The sequence below is a fragment of the Scyliorhinus canicula genome, chromosome 7, assembly GCF_902713615.1.
Source record: "Scyliorhinus canicula chromosome 7, sScyCan1.1, whole genome shotgun sequence".
NCBI lineage: Eukaryota > Metazoa > Chordata > Chondrichthyes > Carcharhiniformes > Scyliorhinidae > Scyliorhinus > Scyliorhinus canicula.
Genome location: NC_052152.1, coordinates 10,157,205 through 10,176,486, shown reverse-complemented (window position 1 = coordinate 10,176,486; position 19,282 = coordinate 10,157,205). Strand labels below are relative to the sequence as shown.

The following is a 19,282-nucleotide window of genomic DNA, read 5'->3' as shown; positions in this document are numbered from 1 at the left end:
TTTAGCGTGGCCAATCCACCGACCCTGCACATCTTTGGGTTGTAGGGGTGAAACCCACACAAACACGGGAGAATGTGCAAACTCCACATGGACAGTGGCCCAGATCGAACCTGGGACCTCGGTGCCGTGAGGCAGCAGCCCTACCCATTGCGCCACCGTGCTGTCCTTGCAAAGCCTCCTTGAAAACATGCAGCATCCCCACCCACACCTGGGAATCCCTGGCCTAACATCACTCAAGAAGCATATGGGAAGGAGCAGAACACCTCGAGTTTTATCACTGAGAACAAGCTGAAGCTAAGTATCGACAGCGAAAGGAACGCCTGTCAACCCGGACACCCCACCCACCTACTCTTCCAACCACTGCCTGCCCCACCTATGACAGAGACCGTAGGTCATGCATTGGGCTCCTCAGTCACCTGGAAACTCATTTTTAGCCTAGTAGCAAGTCACACACGAACCTAAGGGACTGCCTAAGGAGAAGCAAAAGAGAACAGACTCTTTTTTTAATATAAATTTAGAGTGCCCAATTATTTTTTCTCCAATTAAGGGGCAATTTAGCGTGGCCAATCCACCTACCCTGCACATCTTTGGGTTGTGGGGGTGAAACCCACGCAGACACGGGGAGAATGTGCAAACTCCACACGGACAGTGACCCAGGGCCGGGATTCGAACCCGGGTCCTCAGCGCCGCAGTCCCAGTGCTAACCATTGCGCCACATGCCGCCCTCAGAGAGAACAGACTCGAGGGACAGAATGCTCTCCTCCTCTTCCTAGAGCATAATCTTCCACTGCACAAGTGGTGGGATATAGGTGGCTCGATTCTCTGTTTTGGAGACTAAGTCCCCACACCGGCGTTAAAACTTTGGTCTTTTACGCAGCAAAACTGGTGTCAAAAGGCCACTGATTCCCCGTTTTACTGGGGGCTAGCAGGGAGGCAGCGTAGAGATCGCAGGTCTAGCTGCCGAAATGGCCCCTAGCACGTCCGGTTCAGGGACCACGCCGTGCTCCATGGCGGACTCAGCCCAAGGACCGGGACGGCCAAATTACTGACTCCATCAGCCGCTCGCGCGCCCCGCACCGCCCGCCCACATTGCCCCCAGCCCCGCCGATTGGCCCTCCCCCTGACTGTGGCGGCCCCGGACTTCCCGGACGGTGTGAGCACACGCAACTCACACCGTTGGAAATTAGGCCCGTCGGGGACGGAGCATCACGGGGTGGATAATCGGTTCAGTGTACCCCTAGAATATGCCGCGTTTCAGGGGGCAGAGAAAACCGGCGCCGCTCCCGATTTTGGCGCCAAAACGGATTCTCCGACCCGTCGCCGAACGCGATTTTGGCGTCGAGGAGAGGCGAATCCAGCCCAGGGTGTTCCCTGTAGCTTAAGCTTGTACCGCATTGCACTTTTCAATGTGACCACAAGTCTATAGATTATAGACTTATATATCGACTATGTACCGGAACTGTTTCTGAGTATTGCCTTGTTGATTGTCGCGACCATCTAGTTTGTGGAATGCCGTCATTAATTTTCAATGTTTATTTATTTTCATCAGGTTGTCAAGGATGTTGACTTTTCCGGAGATGAGGCACAAATACAAGAAGCTCAAGGAAAGTCCAGGCTCAGGTTTTTGTGGCATTAGCAACTTCTCAGAGTCCTTTCCCCACAAGATCTTTATCTTCCCTTCACTGATGTGAGCATTAACATATCGGATCTGACAACGGAGCTGATGCTGATGGTCAGGAGCGTGGCGAACTGACATAGGTCACAGGCGGGGAGCAGCTTCTGTACTGACAGATCGGTTTAATCATAAATATAAAGAAGCCACAGTGCTATCCACTTGTGCTATCGTGCTGTTCTCAGTGCGTGTTCTCAGACTTTAGTATCTCCTGCCCGATGGAAGAAGTTGGGAGAGAGAATAACCTGGGTGGGAGGCGTCCTTGATTATGCTGCCCGCTTTCCCAAGGTAGTGGGAGGTGTAGACAGCGTCAATGGATGGGAGGCGGGTTCGCCTGGGCGGTGTTCACGACTCTCTGTAGTTTCTCATGGGCTTGGGCAGACCAGTCGCGTACCAGGCTGTGAGCTAGCCAGAGAGGATATAATGATAATGGAGTTGCTGAAAAATCATAGCAATCACTCTCAGCCACCAGTAGGGGGGCAATGAAATTTGGGACTGTGCAAAAGGCCTGAATTGTGAAGAAGTGCCAAGGTTTCACAGGGTGGTAGGTGGAGGAGGTTCCAAAGATAAGGGCGATTGTGGAGGAGTTTGAAAACAATGATGAGGACTGGGCCGGATTTCCTATCCCAATCTCCTGGGAATGAATACCTGATGCACAAGATACAAGGGCTGAAAAAACGTTTTGGACAGATTTCACAAGGACATAGTAATTGCTCGGTAAATAAAAAGGTCAATTTGATTCACCTACTATTATACTAGCAATCATATGATACAACGATAATGGTTCTATTGACTAACCAAAGTAATTAATCCACATCACTTGGCCCATAGCAGATACAGGCATGGGCAAGGAAATTCCACGGTTGCAGACAGCTTGAGGAATTGTAGTTATCAAATGTTCTGTGTTTGATTGTGCGAGTCTGTTTACTCTTGATGCTCACTATGCTCGGTTAATCAAATCTCGATGTGGACTCAGAGAAAAAGTAATCAACTAGAATTTCCGGAAAGTAGAGCTGTCGGCCTGGAGTAGACCTTTTTAAAACACTGTGAATAAAACCAGATGTACGCGTAGAAACTAGTGTCATCTCTGCATAACTCCGAAATATAAAACATACAAAATTAATAATTGGCCAGAGGTCACTTATTCCCCCCCAACATGTTACACTTAGCATGTCATGTCTCAAATTAGTCACACACTCCATCTCAAAATATTATTTTCTGAATGAAATCTAAATAATTGAATTTTGAATGAATTGTGCTCACGGATCCACTGTTTCTCCAGGGAGCTCATGCTACAGATGGACCACTTGCTCACTGAAATGATGCTTCCACAGATTAGTTATGAATTGACCCTGCTTCAAGCATAGACCATTTCCTCTCATTTTATTGGTTCATACATGACAAAGTAGCTTCTCATGGTGTCTAATGCCTGTAGAATCCTAAAGACGGCAATTCCAACACATCTCAACCTTCTCTGTTCCAGTGAGAAGATAGAAATGTTGAATAAATACAGTGGGGGAAGTCGTCTGCTCTGGCTTACCGCGGGAATCATCGGGAACGGGATGGATAAATTAACAGACTGTTGAAAGGTCCGCTGACCTCAGGGCAGGAGAGGGGCGGGAATTATCGGTCTCAGGATGGTATCGCAAAACCCCTCCCACTTATTTGATGTCCAACTTTCTCTGAATTAATCAGAGGAGTGTGCTGAAAATGACAATCTCGGTCCCTCAATTTGTTGTAAACGTTTCTCTCTGTGTCTTAAAATATTTTTGATCGGGATCCATCTGAAGCTGAAAGCTTCATTCAATAATAAAAGTAAATAACAGAATGTGGGAAAGGGAGCCATTTTGAAGGGACAGATGCTAAGATAGCCCATGTTGGTAACTAAGCAACAAAACCGCACAATAAAAAAAAATGGAGACAATTGAATCCATCTCACTGGAGTAATTTGAATTGGTTTCTCTACCAGTTATATTAAATTCACGATATGTAGTTAGGTCTTTTCGGATGGGAGGGAGGTAATACAATGAGATTTCCCCACACTGCATAAAAAAAAGAGATCGACACTAGGACCACTGCTGTCTTGATATATATTAATGAAATGAAAGGAAAATGGCTTATTGTCACGAGTAGGCTTCAATGAAGTTACTGTGAAAAGCCCCTAGTCGCCACATTCCGGCGCATGTTCGGGAAGGTAGGTACGGGAATTGAACTGTGTTGCTGGCCTACCTTGGTCTGTTTTAAAAGCCAGCGATTTAGCCCAGTGTGCTAAACCAGCCCCAATTAATGACCTGGACTTGGGTGTATGGGGCACAATGTTTTATTTTGCCGATGACGCAAAACTTAGAAGAATAGTGAGCTGTGAGGGGGATAGTGATAGACTTCGAGATGGCTAAGACAGACTGATAGAATGGAAGAATATGGAGCAGATGAAATTTCATACAGGAAAGTGTGAAGTTGTAAATTTTGCTAGGAAAACAGTGGGGTGGCACTGGGCTGCCCGCCTATTAGTGGGCCAATAGAGGCCATAAAGCGGGCAATTCGTGCTGCCACCGTTGGTGTTTAACCAGTGATGGGAGAGACTCTCTCCTAGCTTCCGGTCAACCAGGTTTCCCTGCAGAGTGTAGTAGGTGGGGTTTCTTTCCTTAATAAGCCCCTTGGGCCCATCAGAGTGCCTACTCCCCCTCCCCCTTTCTCTACAACCCCCCCCCCCCCCCCCCCCCCCCCCCCACAACCAAGGCTTTACCCTCCAGGTTGCCCGTCCTCTACGCGGGGACACTCAAACACCAGGCCCCCACACCCCTTGACCCTGGCAAGATCGGCAAACACCTCCCCAAATCGATCCAGCACAGCATGCATTTGTCTCAAATATCTGGAGATCTACCAGTCTTGGACTGGCTGGACGATATCTCAGGCAGAACCTCCTGATCCAGAAGGGCAAAAATCCAACTTTCAGCTTATTAAGGGCCAACTGGCCGTTAAATGTCTGCGGAGTAGCAAGTGTTCCCCTCGGCGGCTCCCTCCCCAACTTTCTCGCCATGGCCCAAATGATTCAGACTAGTACAAAAACAAGGAAATTCAAACAAACCTTTACAAAACCTTGGTTCAGCCTCAAGTAGAGCATTGTTCTAATTCTGGGCATTGTAACTTAGGAAAGATGCGAAGACTTGAGAGAGGGTTCAGAAAAGATTCACCAGATTGTCTCCACGCACCAATGTGAAAGGCAAATCATGCTTAACAAATCTATTGGAGTGTTCTGAGATATAATGTGCCAACATTGAGGGCATTTAAAAGTTTATTGGATAAGCATATGGATGATAATGGCATAGTGTAGGTTAGATGGCCGTTAGTTTTTGACTTCCCATGTCGGTGCAACATCGTGGGCCGAAGGGCCTGTACTGCGCTGTATCGTTCTATGTTCTATGTAATTGGTCGGGCAGATAAGGGAGGACCAGTGAAATGAAATGAAAATGAAATTGCTTATTGTCACGAGTAGGCTTCAATGAAGTTACTGTGAAAAGTCCCTAGTCACCACATTCCGGCACCCGTTTGGGGAGATTGGTACGGGAATTGAACGAAACTTCTGGCCTGCCTTGGTCTGCTTTAAAAGCCAGCGATTTAGCCCAGTGTGCTAAACCAGTCCCTACTAGTGGATGTGGTGTATTTGGACTTTCAGAAGGCTTTTGATAAGGGCCCTCATACAACATACAGAACATACAGTGCACAAGGAGGCCATTTGGCCCATCGAGTCGGCACTGACCCACTTAAGCCCTCACTTCCATCCTATGCCCGTAACCCAACATCCCCTCCTAACCTTTTTTGGTCACTAAGGGCAATTTATCATGGCCAATCCACCTAACCTGCACGTCTTTGGACTGTGGGAGGAAACCGGAGCACCCGGAGGAAACCCACGCAGACACGGGGAGAACGTGCAGACTCTGCACAGACAGCGACCCAGCGGGGAATCGAACCTGGGACCCTTGCGCTGTGAAGCCACAGTGCTATCCGCTTGTGCTATCGTGCTGCCCATAAGAGGTTAGTGGGTAAAATGAAAGCACATGGGATGGGATAATGTATTGGTATGGATCAGGAATTGGTTGACGAAAAGATACTGGGAATATATGGATCTTTTTCCAAGTGGCAGGCAGTGAATAATGGGGTACCGCTGGGTCGGTGCTTGGGTCGCTGCAGTTCATGGTATATGTAAATGACCTGGATGAGGGAACCGAATGTAACATTTCTAAGTTCGCTGACAACACAAAACTGGGTGGAATTGTGAGTTGTCAGGGCGATGCAAGGAGGCTTCAAGATGATTGAAATAAGTTCAATGAGTGATGCAGTACAATGTGGCTACATATGAAGTTATCCGCTTCAGTGTGAAAAACAGAAAGGAAGAGTTTTACCTGAATGCTGATATATTGGGAAGTTCGGATGCACAAAGGGATCTGGGAGTCCTCGAACACCAGTCAGGGAAAGTGGAGAGGCAGGTGCAGCAAGCAATTAGGAAGGCAAATGGTATGTCGGGCTTCAGTGCAAGAGGAATTGAATTCAAATTATTGAATTTGAATTATTGTCACGAGTAGGCTTCAATGAAGTTACTGTGAAAAGTTCCTAGTCGCCACATTCCAGCGCCTGTTCGGGGACGCTGGTACGGGAATTGAACCCGCGCTGCTGGCCTTAGTCTGCATTACAAGCCAGCTATTTATCCCACTGTGCTAAACCAGCCCCTGTTAGGAAAACAAAGGTCGTTTTCAGGGATTTATATTTGTATTGGCAAACACTGGAACTAAGGTATAGTTTTAAGTGGGTTTAATTTAATGTCTCTGTGCTTTGAAGGATGCAAAGGCTTAAGTATCTTATATTACAAGCAATGGCCATTGTACCTAACATTGTACTGTAACAGAACTAGACGCAGGAAGGATGTTCCCGATGGTGGGTGTGTCCAGAACCAGGGGTCACAGTTTGAGGATACGGGGTAGACCATTCCAGACAGAGATGAGGAGAAATTTCTTCACCTGGAAAGTGGTGAGCCTGTGGAATTCATTAGTTGAGGCCAAAACATTGTGGGCGATATTCTACATTTCCCGACGGCGCAGAATTCCTCTTTACGACGGAACCAAGGGAGGCGTCTGTTTTACGCAGGTTCTGCATGCTCCTCCCCTTCTCAAACAGCATCAACCCGGCGCGCGCCGCTGAGACGGCCCCAGAATGTCACCTGAAGCCCCTCCCCCAATGCTCCGCCCCCGATGGGCTGAGTTCACGACAGAGCGGGGGACGTGTGGTCCCAGCTGTGCGGGAACTCGGCGTAGTGGCTGCGGCCTGTGCCTAGTCAGGTGGGAACCGTGCTCCAGGCCGGGGCGGGGGGGGCTTTGGCGAAGGCTGGAGGGACTGGTGGGGGTGGCCAGGGGATGTCCAGGGGGGAACTATCTGGCAGGTCGAGTCCACGCAGGGCTGCGCCGTGTTGTTCGGCACACCTGCTGCAGGTCATCGCCGTGCGCATACACAGTCACGGACCCGGCAATTGTCTCGCCATTTATTTCGTGGAGGCCGGGCATTTTGCGTGGCGCGGCTGTTAGCCCTTCTCTGGTCGCAGCATCGGTGAGCAGGTGCTGCCGAATGTTTCCACCAAAAACGCCACGGTTCCTCCGCACAGCCTTAGAATCGAAGATTCTGGCCCTGTATGTTTTCAACAAACAGTTAGATATAGCATTTAGAGCGAAGGGGATCATTAGGCTATTGAGATGGAGGATCAGCCATAATCATAATGAATGGCAGAACAGGCTCAAAGGGCCGAATGGCCTACCCCTGGTCCTATTTTCTATGTTACCTGGGCCTGGAGGCCGTGGGCTGCATTCTCCGTCGGAGGGATCCTCCGCTTCGTCGACAGCGTACTCACGCCCGTGGGTTTCCCGAAGGAATGGGGGTGTCCACAATGGGAAGTCCCATTGGCGGCTGCCAGGTTTGAGAATCCCGCTGCCGGCGCGGGCGCGGATCACTTGCGGTCTCTACCAGCGTGGCCCTTGTGTGGTGGACCTCGCAATGGGTCAAAGGGATAACCCCTGAGGGGAGCTGCCCGCGGAGTCCATCGGAGGGCCACCCTCAACCCCCTCTCCCCACAATGCATTACCTGCCCTCCCCTTCTCTACCAGATCTCCCACCCCCCTGGAACCCACTTAAAAGGGAGGCTGCCATCCCAGGAACCCCATGAATAGGGAGATCCACCCCAGGACCCGCCAACTGGAGGAACCCCATACAGGGAGCTCTTAACTAGAGGGAACCCCACAGAGGCCCCCTAACTAATGGGATCTCCACAGGAACCTCCAGCTATAAGGAGCCCCCCACAAAGACCCCTTAACTAAAGGGACCCTCCCACAGGGAACCCCTAACTAGAGGGACCTCACAAAGAGACCCCCACCCATAGATCCCCCTCCCCACAGACACTCCCCTCCCCCCCAAAAAAAGAGACCCCTGTCTAGAGAGCAGTCCAGACAGGGGCAGTGTAAAAGATTACAGCTGTAACTGTTACCTGGAAGTCCTTTCCTGGAAGTAGAACAGCTGTGACCTGTGTTTCAACCCCGCAGATACATTAGCTGTAAGTCATTGATAATTTTCCAGTAGTGGGCTGCGATTGACAGCGTCCACAAAACAGCTGCAGCCTTGATCCATTCATCTCCCTTCATGGATCAGTGACTCTAAGTGGTGAAACCCCAATGTTTACAAACTTTGACCACATCAAAGAGAGGCAAGTGCATTGGAATGCACTTACCTTTTTTCACTGCCCCTGTCTGGGCAGCTCTCTAGCCTCTAGACAGGGGTCTCTTTTCTGGGGACGGGGTCCCTTTAATCAGAGACTAAAAATGGTGGCCCAGTAGTGAGATTCCGCTGGAATCCCACGTGTTCCTCATCCTGCACTAGTTGCATGGCAAGGGATATGGAATTGCATCCCGATTTGTACTGAATGGGGGATCGTAAAATGGGTACAATTCTCTTCCGGTGATGAAATCTCCCAATCGGAGAATCCACCCCGCCATATCTGACTTGCTGAGCATTCATTTTTGGTACTTTTTCTGTTTTCGTCCAGACTGTAGCAAATTCTCTACTCAAACTATGTTCAGTTAATAATATTTCCCTTTGAACCGTCTGATACCAGCCAGATATTCAGTAGTTGATGTAAATGTACTTGGAAGTTAATATCCTTCATGCCAGATTGGGAGGCAGTTGTATTGTCACTAGATTTGTCATCCAGAGTCCCAGGGCAACGTCTGGGGGACCCGGGTTCAAAACCCACCATTGGTGGAATCGGAATTCAATAGAAATCTGGACGTAAAGTTATCATGTTGATTGTTGTTAAAATCCTGTCTGGTTCACTAATGGCCTTTAGGGAAGGAAATCTGCCGTCCTTGTCTGGCCTGGCCTACATGTGACTCCGGATCCACAGCAATGCGGTTGACTCTTAACCATGAAATGGCGAAGGAAGCAGACACAGCTCAAGGGAAATTAGGGATGGGCAACAAATGCTGGCTTTTCTGGTACGCAACATCGCATGAATGAATAAAGAAAAGAAACAGCATCTTTTGAGTCAGAAAACCGGGTTGGCAACATTACTGGTGTGAGGTGATGTAAGGCTATGGTGCAACTAAATTTGCAGAACAGAATTTAACGACATGTCAAGCCCTAAACTTTCTTTACGAGCGAAAATCAATTCATTGCCTCCCCGTTCACACCCATCGTATAGAATCCCAGTTAATCAAGCTCCAGTCCTAATAAATAGGAACAACACATACGGAGTGATTCAGCGGACTCAAGTTAAAGAACACTAAATGGCTTGTTTAGCGGAGTGCATTTCGGCGTCTGCAGCGCTGAGAAAGACCCCACTATAAAACGGCACTTTGCCGTTTTGTTGGACCTTGGCGAGGAACTCCCCATCAAGGCCACTCTTTCAGTCATTTCCTGCACTGGCTAGCGGTACCTTGGCACTTGCCAGCCCCTGTAGCCACCGCTGATCTGTATCTGGGGGCATCAGGCACAAGTCCATCTGTACCCAAACCCCTCCCTCCCCTGAATGAAAATTGGCACTTCTTCCTGAGGAAGGTGCAACAAGCTGGGAAATGTTCCAACCCACGCTATTCGCCTAGGGATCCATCCAATTAATCAGTCCCGATTCTTCTAAACTCCAGGGGTTATAGGCCTGATCTACTCAAACTCTCTCCGCAGGACAATCCTCTCATACCAGGAACCCAGGTACCAGTCTGATGAATCTCTGCTGCACTACTCTGGGGAAAGTACGTTCTTTCTGGGGTAAGAATATCAAAATTGCACTCAGTACTACAGTGTGCCCTCACCATTGTATTAGAGGAAGGCATCTTGGCACAGTGGTATTGTCGCCAGACTAGTAACCCAGGGATCCGTGGTAATGCTCCAAAGATCCAGGTTTGAATCCCATCAAGGCAAATGGTGAAATTTGAATCCAAATAAAATCTGCAATTGAAAGACCCGATGAAGACCTTGAAATCATTGACGATTGTCCTAAAACCCCATCGGGTTCACTAATGTCCCTCAGGGAAGGGGATCTGCCATCCATACCCGGTCAGGCCTACATGTGACTCCAGGCCCACAGCAATGTAATTGATTCTTAAAAATAAAATGCCCTCTGAAATAGCCTAGCAAGCTATTCCGTTCAAAGGCAATTGGTCAAATGGGCAGGAAATGCTGGTCCAGGCAGCGACACCCATGAATAAAAAAAACTCTTATTAAATGCACCTCTAATTTCCTAATTTATTCTCTGCCTTACACAATAGTGGGTCTATGAACAAATCTCACCGACACTGCACCTTGTTATCTCCTAGCTTCATCCAAACCAATCCTACTTCTAGATTATCTGAATTAAGACCATTTCTCTCTGTTGTCTGTATTATCAGGACGCCCTTCTTCCTTTTCCCCTCTGTCTATCTCTTCTAAAAGTTGGATATCCTGATATATTTAGTTTCCAACCTTGATCACTTCTCTTGAATGTACAGACTCCCAGGTTTGGAATTTGAATGAATCAATCCTTTTCCCATTCACTCCAATTGTACAGGATTTCAATGATCTTGATACTCTCCTTATTCACTCTAATTGTGCACACATGCAATGGATTAGCCCCCTTTCCATTCACTCCCATTCCATACCTTTCCAAAGGATCAACTCCTTCCCATTAGATCACATTGTCTACAATTCTGATGGATTAAAGCCCTTTCCTGTTCAGCTCCATTCTTTAACGTTCGAATGAGCCAACTCCCTTCCCATTCACTCCACTGCATTAGGGGCTGGTTTAGCACAGTGGGCTAAACAGCTGGCTTGTCGTGCAGAACAAGGCCAGCAGTGCGCGTTCAATTCCCGTACCGGCCTCCCCGAACAGGCGCCGGAATGTGGCAACGAGGGGCTTTTCACAGTAACTTCATTGAAGCCTACTTGTGACAATAAGTGATTATTATCAGGTTCCAATGGATCAAAGACCTTTCCATTGACCCCACTGTCTAAAACTCTAACAGATAAAATCTCCTTCCCATTCACTCACTCTTTCTATAACTCCAATAGACCGAGCACACTTCACAATCACCCCAAATTTATAAAATTCCAGTAAATCTCACCGTTTTCCATTGACGCATATTGTATAGGATTCCAACAGGACAATTCCTATACCATTCACACCCCCACATGAAATTCACACAGGTTAAAACACTTTGCATTCACTGTCGTTGTATAGTATTCCAATGGACCAAACACATTTTCATTCATTGCCAGAACAATAGCCCCAATTCAAGTATCACTTTCCGTCATGGCTTGTGAGTCTGGACGGGTTGAATTTTAATAAGTGCTCTTTAACAAATCCGAATTTAGAGCTGGTTATTAGAAACTGAGGCTCGTGGGTTACTCCATTGGAGTTCAGCCTGGGAGGACAGCTAAGTAGAATAATCCTTTTCAGCAGAGTTTGAAAAACAATTCTAATTGGTGCATTATCAGGTTATTAGACTACACCCAATCATTACTTACCTGATTGAACTTGTTTCCAAATGAAAGTTAATCCACTGCGTGCTTAATATGTGGCTTTTGGTTTTGACATGGGCAGGCTACACTGGAATATAAGACTAGCAGGGAGCACAATTTGCAGGCACTTATTGATAGAGAACTGGGGACTGCAAAGAGACCGGTGTTAATTCTTCCATGCCAACATTTCCAATCACCTCTATTTGAACCTGCCTTTCAGCTGCAATCTCCCTCCTCTCTGTGGTCAATGCTCCCCTGGACATCTCTCCCTGGCTCTATCTGCAAAACGCACCCATCCCCCTCCCGATTATGTCGAAATCAAGGCAGATTGCACCGTGTCCTGCTCTGACTCCTTCTGGGCAACACTTCAAAGTCTAAAATTCCTTCCCTCTCTCTGCCTTTCCTTCATCTTGCAATCAGAAAAAAAAACAATTTGAAATCTGAGCTTGACATCACCTCACCACAACTTCCTCTCTTGCCTCATCTTCTCCCCTGGTGTTCTCCTGGTGACCTCCCCAACTGTTTGCCTTGGCCCTTCATCAGTGTTTCTTAATGTCAAATGAAGAGTCTCGAGATGCAACACACATGTTAACTTTTCCCTCTTCGTTTTGGAAGACACTCCCTCCCACTGTTCCTTCATTCCTCTTGCGCCTTGGGCTTTGACGGGGAAAAAGTGCACGTTAAACCATGTAGATGTCCTCTGTGCACATTGCTGCCAACCCCGCCACTCAAAAGTGTGCTTTAGACAGCGGAGGCAGATTCCTTTTTACGTCCTCCTCTTGGGAGATTTTCCTGGCCTTACTGCCTCCTCCGGATGAGATCATGAACTTTGTGTGTGGTAAGGTTAGCTGCCAAGTCTGACTCAGATGGAGGGGGGGGGGGGGGGGGGGGGGGGAGTGCGTGGTGCACGTGGAGGAGGTCTGTGAATACGGTGAGGGTAGCACAGAAGGTGAGATCACAGCCTGAGTTCTGCTGTTTAATATTCCAGTGATGATAATTCACTGAAAAGCCCTCATGAATCTACACTTCGGCAAAGACAAAATCAACCTTTTCCTGGTTTTTCATTCCAGAAGATTCCAGGGATACTGCTCAAATATTACCTAGATAGCAGCCTCAACCTTAGATTAGTTTTCTCTTTATTTTGTGCTGATTAATTGTTGGCAAAGTGACGGGCCCTGGAATGGGGGACATACCTTCTATCTTGGAGTCATGGCCCCTCGAGTAGAACCTTCTGTTACCACTTTGCCTTCACTCATCTCCTCTTGCTTCCTGCAAGCAAAAAAACATTTCTTTAAAGATCTCGAAGACCAATCCCCTGAGTGTCAATGATTTGGTGAGTGGGATATTGGTTCCCCCCAGCTGGCAACGGTTTGTTACTTTGAATGCCAATGAGGAGCAAGGGCGCCTCTCAGGCGGAAGACTGAGCACACGCCTGCTGAAGAGTTCCTCGTCCTGCTTCTTTCTGCTCTGTGGGAAGAGAAAAAAACCCATTTGCCCCAAGCTCACCCCCACCTTTGTAAGGAAGCCGTCTCTTCGTAAATGTACCTGGGTTTAAATGTCTGGTGAACAAATGCACAATCTCCGCCGCAGAATTGTTGGGCCCGCAAAACCACTGGTACTGCCAGCTATGCTACTTCCACTGCCTGGACCCCAGGGGGCAGGGACCCCTAGTTTTGAGCCCTGTTGCTCTATCTCTCCTCCTCTCACTAACAATCGTCCCCGCCTCTCCTCCCATCACCTCTACAGCACTCGTCCTGTAAGGAGCGCAGGCAGAGGACGTCTTGGTCCTGACAGGAATCGGGGTTCCCCCACAAATGGCCTCTCTTTGTCTACTCTACCAGATGCAATCTCCCCAGAGTCATGGTGGAAGAATCCATGAGCTTCCAACCCCATTTTTATTAAAGAAGAAACAGTGTAGATCATCCATGATCTAAGTGAATGGTGGAGCTATACTTGAGGGGCTGAATGGTCTCTGATTCATATATCCATAAACCTAAAAGATATTAAGGCACTGATGGACAGGGTAATGATTAAATTATATATGGGTTATATTGCATTAGTTCAGTGGGTTTCCCACGGCCGTTTGGTATTGTCATTACCCAATGGCGGTTAGAAATCAATAGACTTGCTGGGTTGCTACACTGTTTAATCATGGCCACTGACCTTTAGGACTGAGTAAATCCAATTCTGTTTCAGTACAAGGAATTTCAGAGATTTTTTTTCAGACAATTAATAATAATAATAATAAAAATAATCTTTATCGTCACAAGTCGGCTTACATTAACACTGCAATGAAGTTACTGTGAAAAGCCCCCAGTCGGCACATTCCGGCGCATGTTCGGGTACACAGAGGGAGAATTCAGAATGTCCAATTCACCTAACAGTCTGGGAGGAAACCCACACAGACATGGGGAGAATGTGCAGACTGCGTACAGACAGTGACCCAAACCAGGAATCAAACCTGGGGACCAATTGTTTTGGGAATTGGGTCCTGCAACTCTGTCTATTGTTCCATCGATACCCTGAAACTTTGTCCTTGGTGACAATGTCTTAGCTGATGGTATGGCCTTTGGGCAGGGATCTGACCGTCAGGCGCACTTAATAAAAAAGGTTCTCGCAAGGTTTTGTTTATGTCGATATGGAGAAGCTGTCTCCTTTGGCTGAAGCGTTGGTAACCAGAGGCCACAGGTTCGAAACGTTTGGCAAAAGAATCAGATGGGAAATCAAGAGAATTATTTAATGGAATGCATCGGCTGAAAGGGTGGGGAAGGCGGGTTCAGGAGTAACTATCGAAAGAATCATAGAATTTACAGTGCAGAAGAAGGCTATTCGGCCCATAGAGTCTGTACCAGCCATTGGAAAGAGCCACACCTCCACCTAAACCCACACCTCCACCCTGCCCCGACACCTCCACCCTATCCCTTAACCCCAGCTAGCCTTTTTGGACACGAAGGGCAATTTAGCACAGCCAATCCGCCTAACCCGCACATCTTTGGAAAGGAAAGAGAGGAGGGAGCATCTTAAAAAGGAAAAATAAATTGCAGAGCTACAGGAAAGAACAGGTGGGGGGCAGTCGGACTAATTGGACAATTCAATGAAAGAGCTGCCACAGGCAAAATGGGCTGAAAAGCCTCATTCTGTGATGCAAGATTCATCAAGCACCAAATCGGACACGAAAAGAAAGGACTGCTTGAATCACAAGGAGGGCTCTGTGCCGCAGAATCCTGTTTCTGAAAACAATATAATGTTAGGGCCCCAATCGAGGGTCATGCAAGGATAAAGCGGCTGGCTGAGTTCCTGGAAGTACAAGGGCTGCTTGTCAAGTGCTCTGCACATGGGCCAAAAAACAAAATATAATCTTGATGAATCTTTCTCCAAAGCGTGTTGCACTGATAATCTTTTTTCTCCTGACTTTCTTTTTGATCCGCAGGTTATTATGCTGTCCACCTGGAATTTCCTGTTGGCAAGTAGGAGACAAAAGTCCTCCACCAACGATACCTCATTAAAGTGTTGAATCAAACAAGGAAAGATTGTTTCGCACAAAGCCTTGGCTCAGTGACGAACATGGCTGCCTCGGAGTCGCAAGGTCATAGGTTCAGGCTTCATTTCAGGGACTTGAACACATGGGATGGGATCGTACTGTGCCGTTCTTCCCGCTGGCAGGATCACCTGGTCCTGCCGAGGGTGACCCCCCCCCCCCCCCCCCCCCCACCCCCCCTCCCTCCCAATCCCCTGTTCAACCATCACTCCTTGCACTCCTCCAATTCCGGCCTTCTGTGAGCATCCTGGATTTTCATTGGCCCTTGCTTAGTGATCGCTCCTTTAGCTGTCCGGGCCCCACGCCCCAGAATTCCCTCCATGAACTTCACCGCCTCTTCTACCTTCATTTGGAAACTTCTTAAAATCTAACTCTTTGACCAAGATTTGGTTCGTGCAATGTCTGCATTTGCGGCCCAGTGACAGCTTCTATTTTCTAATGGGGAAGATATCATAGAATTTACAGTGCAGAAGGAGGCCATTCGGCCCATCGAGTCTGCACCGGCTCTTGGAAAGAGCACGCTACCCAAGGTCAACACCTCCCCCTATACCAATAACCCAGTAACCCCACCCAACACTAAGGGCAATTTTGGACACTAAGGGCAATTTAGCATGGCCAATCCACCTAACCTGCACATCTTTGGACTGTGGGAGGAAACCGGAGCACCTGGAGGAAACCCACGCAGACACGGGGACGATGTGCAGACTCCGCACAGACAGTGACCCAAGCCGGAATCGAAGCTGGGACCCTGGAGCTGTGAAGCCATTGTGCTATCCACAATGCCACCGTGCTGCCCTGGTGATGGTGGTGAAAACATGGCATTTGAATTGAATTAACAAAATGTGGAATCTAAAGCTAGTCTCAGCAATGGTGACCACAAAACCATACTTGATTGTTGCACGACCCCATCTGGTTCATTAATGTCCTTCAGGGGAGGAAATCTGCTGTCCTTACCCAGCCTGGCCTGCCTGTGACTCCAGACTCACAGCAATGCGGTTGACCCTTAACTATCCTCTGAAATGGCCGGGGCGAACCATTCACTTCAACGGGATGGGAAACAAATGCTGGCTTGATCAGTGACACCAACATCCCGTGAAAGAATAACGGTTAAAAAAAGATACCTCGATTGTGAAGTGACTTGAGACTGTTTTTTTTATTTGTTCATGGCACGCGGGCGTCGCCGGCTGGGCCAGCATTTATTGACCATTCCTAATTGCCCCTTGAGGGGGGCAGTTACGAGTCAACCACATTTGCTGTGGGTCTGGAGTCGCATGTAGGCCAGACCGGGTCAGGGTGGCTGGTTTCCTTCCCTAAAGGACATTAGTGAACCAGATGGATTTTAGGACAATCAACACTGGTTTCATGGTCATCATTGGACTTTTATTTCAAGATTTATTTTATTGAATTCAGATTTCACCATTTGCAGTGGCGGGATTTGAACCTTGATTCCCAGATCGTTGCTCTGAGTGCCTGGTTTACTAGTCCAGCGACAATATCGCTATGCCACCGCCTCCCCAATAGCCACTATATAAATGCAAATTGTTGTTCAGAGATTTACGAGACTAATACCTGGAATGGGTGGGATGTTTTATGAGGAAAGGTTGGGCTAGCCCGGCGTGTATTTACTGGAGTTTAGGAATAAAAGGCGATTTGATTGAAACATATAGGGCTGGATTCTTCATTATTGGGACTATGTCCCCACGCCGGCGTCACAATGGTAATGTGTTACGCCAGAAAATCTGGCATCAAAGGGACACGAATTCTCAGCCCTGCAGTGGGCCAGCAGGGACCCGGAGTACATCTCGCAGCTTTAGCTGAAGATATGGGCCCCTGCACTTCCGGGTCAGAGGCCGCGCTTGCGCACGACGGCGCCCTTCAGCGGCCACGCCGTCCTCCGTGGCAGACTCAGACCCACAATAGAGACTCCCTCAATCGGCCTCGTACCCAATCCTCAACCTCCGCACAGACTTTCCCCGGCCGATTATAAGGCCCCCCCTGACCTAGGGCCGCCGCGGACTGAGTCTGCAGCCGCCACGCGAGTGTCCCGATCCGCTGGAGCACAGTAGTTCCACGCGGTCGGGCCTTCGGCAGGTTGGGGGCGGAGAATGGCTGAGCGGGCCTCTGGCAATGGCCCCAGGTAGGTCCCGGGCGGCGCGGTGTAATCCCCGAGTACCCCGTATTTCGGGCCCCGCAGAATCAGTGAACAGGCGCCGGTCCCGATTTCTTGCGGGAACATGGATTCTCCGCCCCCGCGCCGGCCGCGATTTTGGCGCGAGGGTGCAGACAATCCAGCCCATAAGATCCTGAGGAATCTTGACAGGGTGGATGTGGAGAGGATGTTTCCTCTTGTGGGAGAATCCAGAACTAGGGGATCACTCTTTAAAAATTAAGGGGTCGCCCATTTAAAATGGAGATGAGGAGAATTATTTTCTCTCGGAGGGCCGTCAGTCTTTGGAAACCTCTTCCTGAAAAGATGGTGGAAGCAGAGATCTACGGCCACGTTGCACCCGAACGTCAGCGCGGAGTATCCTGACCAGTAGATCCAGGTGATCCCTCGTTCGGGACTCTGTGCCCATGAGTGTCGATTGCACCCAAGGTCTTTCTCTATTTTAAAGGCAGAGATAGATAGATTCTTGGTCAGTAAGTAGGGGGGGGGATAGGTTATTGGGGATCGACGGGATGCAGATTTGAGATTATCAGATCATCCATGATCTTAGTAAATGGTGCAACAGGTTTGAGGGACTGAACGGCCTACTCCTGAACCTTGTTTGTAATGTCAAGATAGTATTGTGTTGGTTGAACTTCAGATCAGAGGCTGGTAGGGACAGTAGAATTAGGGGACAATCAAGAACAAAGGAACATAATATTAAAAGTAGAGCGAGGACGATCCTGGGGCAAAGTCAGGCAACACATTAAAAAAATAAAATAAATAACCTTTATTTTCGCAAGCAGGCTTCCATTAACACTGCAATGGGGTTACTGTGAAAATCCCCTCGTCGCCACATTCCGGCGCCCGTTCGGGTACACGGTGGGAGAATTCAGAATTCTCAGCTGGTACGGGAATTGAACCCGTGCTGCTGGCCTTGTTCTGCATCACAAACTAGCTGTCTAGCCCACTGAGCTAAACCAGCCCCATTATCACACACAAGGAAATGGAAATCTGGAACTCTCTCCCCTGAAGAGCTGTGGATGCCGGGAGAGATTGGAGCTTTAAAGATCGAGATATTTTTGTTTGGTCAGCTTCACAAAGGTTAAAGTGGTTAAATGGGTTTGAGGTACAGATAATTGGTCTAATTGGCTTGTGGGGCAGGTTTGAGGGGCTGAATGAGATGCTTGTATACCTAATATTCTGATAATTGGCTTCCACTCCTTGTCTTCGGGAATGGGGGAAGATTAGCCAGGTTATTTGCTCCGAATGATTGTACTTGGTTCCGTGCTGGGGCACGCCCATATCTGAAAGTCAGCTCACACTTCAGAATTGAATAGCCAGCACAGATTTTCTTGAGTCACCAAGGTGGCAAGCTAGAGGAATCCTACACAAATGGAACTGAAGCCAAGAAGACTTTGAAAAGGAGAGAGTTGAGGACAAGAAAATGTGCGACACATCATTCCCAGTGATGGGTTAACTTTAGAGAGGCTTTCCTTACATAAAAAGCTCTGCTTCTCAATAACTTGTCTCATCTGGGCATACTAAATATCGCACAAACAACACTGTGTACAGTTCCGCTTGCCATGATCTAAAGAGGCCGGCTGGAGAACATGCATAATACAGATGCACAAGGTCGGTGCCAGAACTGAGAAGTTATATTGATTGGTAAGATTTGAACATGCTGGGATTCTCTTCCCAGGGACAGGGAAGCACGGGAACTGTCCTGATAGAAGTCTCCAAGATTATGAAAGATAGTCCCAAGAAATTCAGCGAGGCTCTTTCGACAGCACTTTCCAAACCCACAATCTCTGCCACCTAGAAGGACAAGGGCAGCGGATGCATGGGAATGGCACCTCCTGCAAGCCACTCACCATTCTGACTTGGAGCCATATTACTG

The 19,282-nt window shown here is 48.3% G+C and overlaps 1 long non-coding RNA gene across 3 annotated transcripts in view; it reads right to left on the bottom strand.

Annotated features, from left to right (window-relative positions):
- The window catches only part of LOC119968730, a 381,383-nt gene that overhangs the window by 76,496 nt on the left and 285,605 nt on the right, over positions 1-19,282 (bottom strand). For all 3 annotated transcript variants that reach the window (XR_005461191.1, XR_005461192.1, XR_005461190.1), the window contains one exon: positions 12,892-12,967. This is a non-coding gene — a long non-coding RNA (uncharacterized LOC119968730). The remainder of the gene's footprint in view (positions 1-12,891; positions 12,968-19,282) is intronic.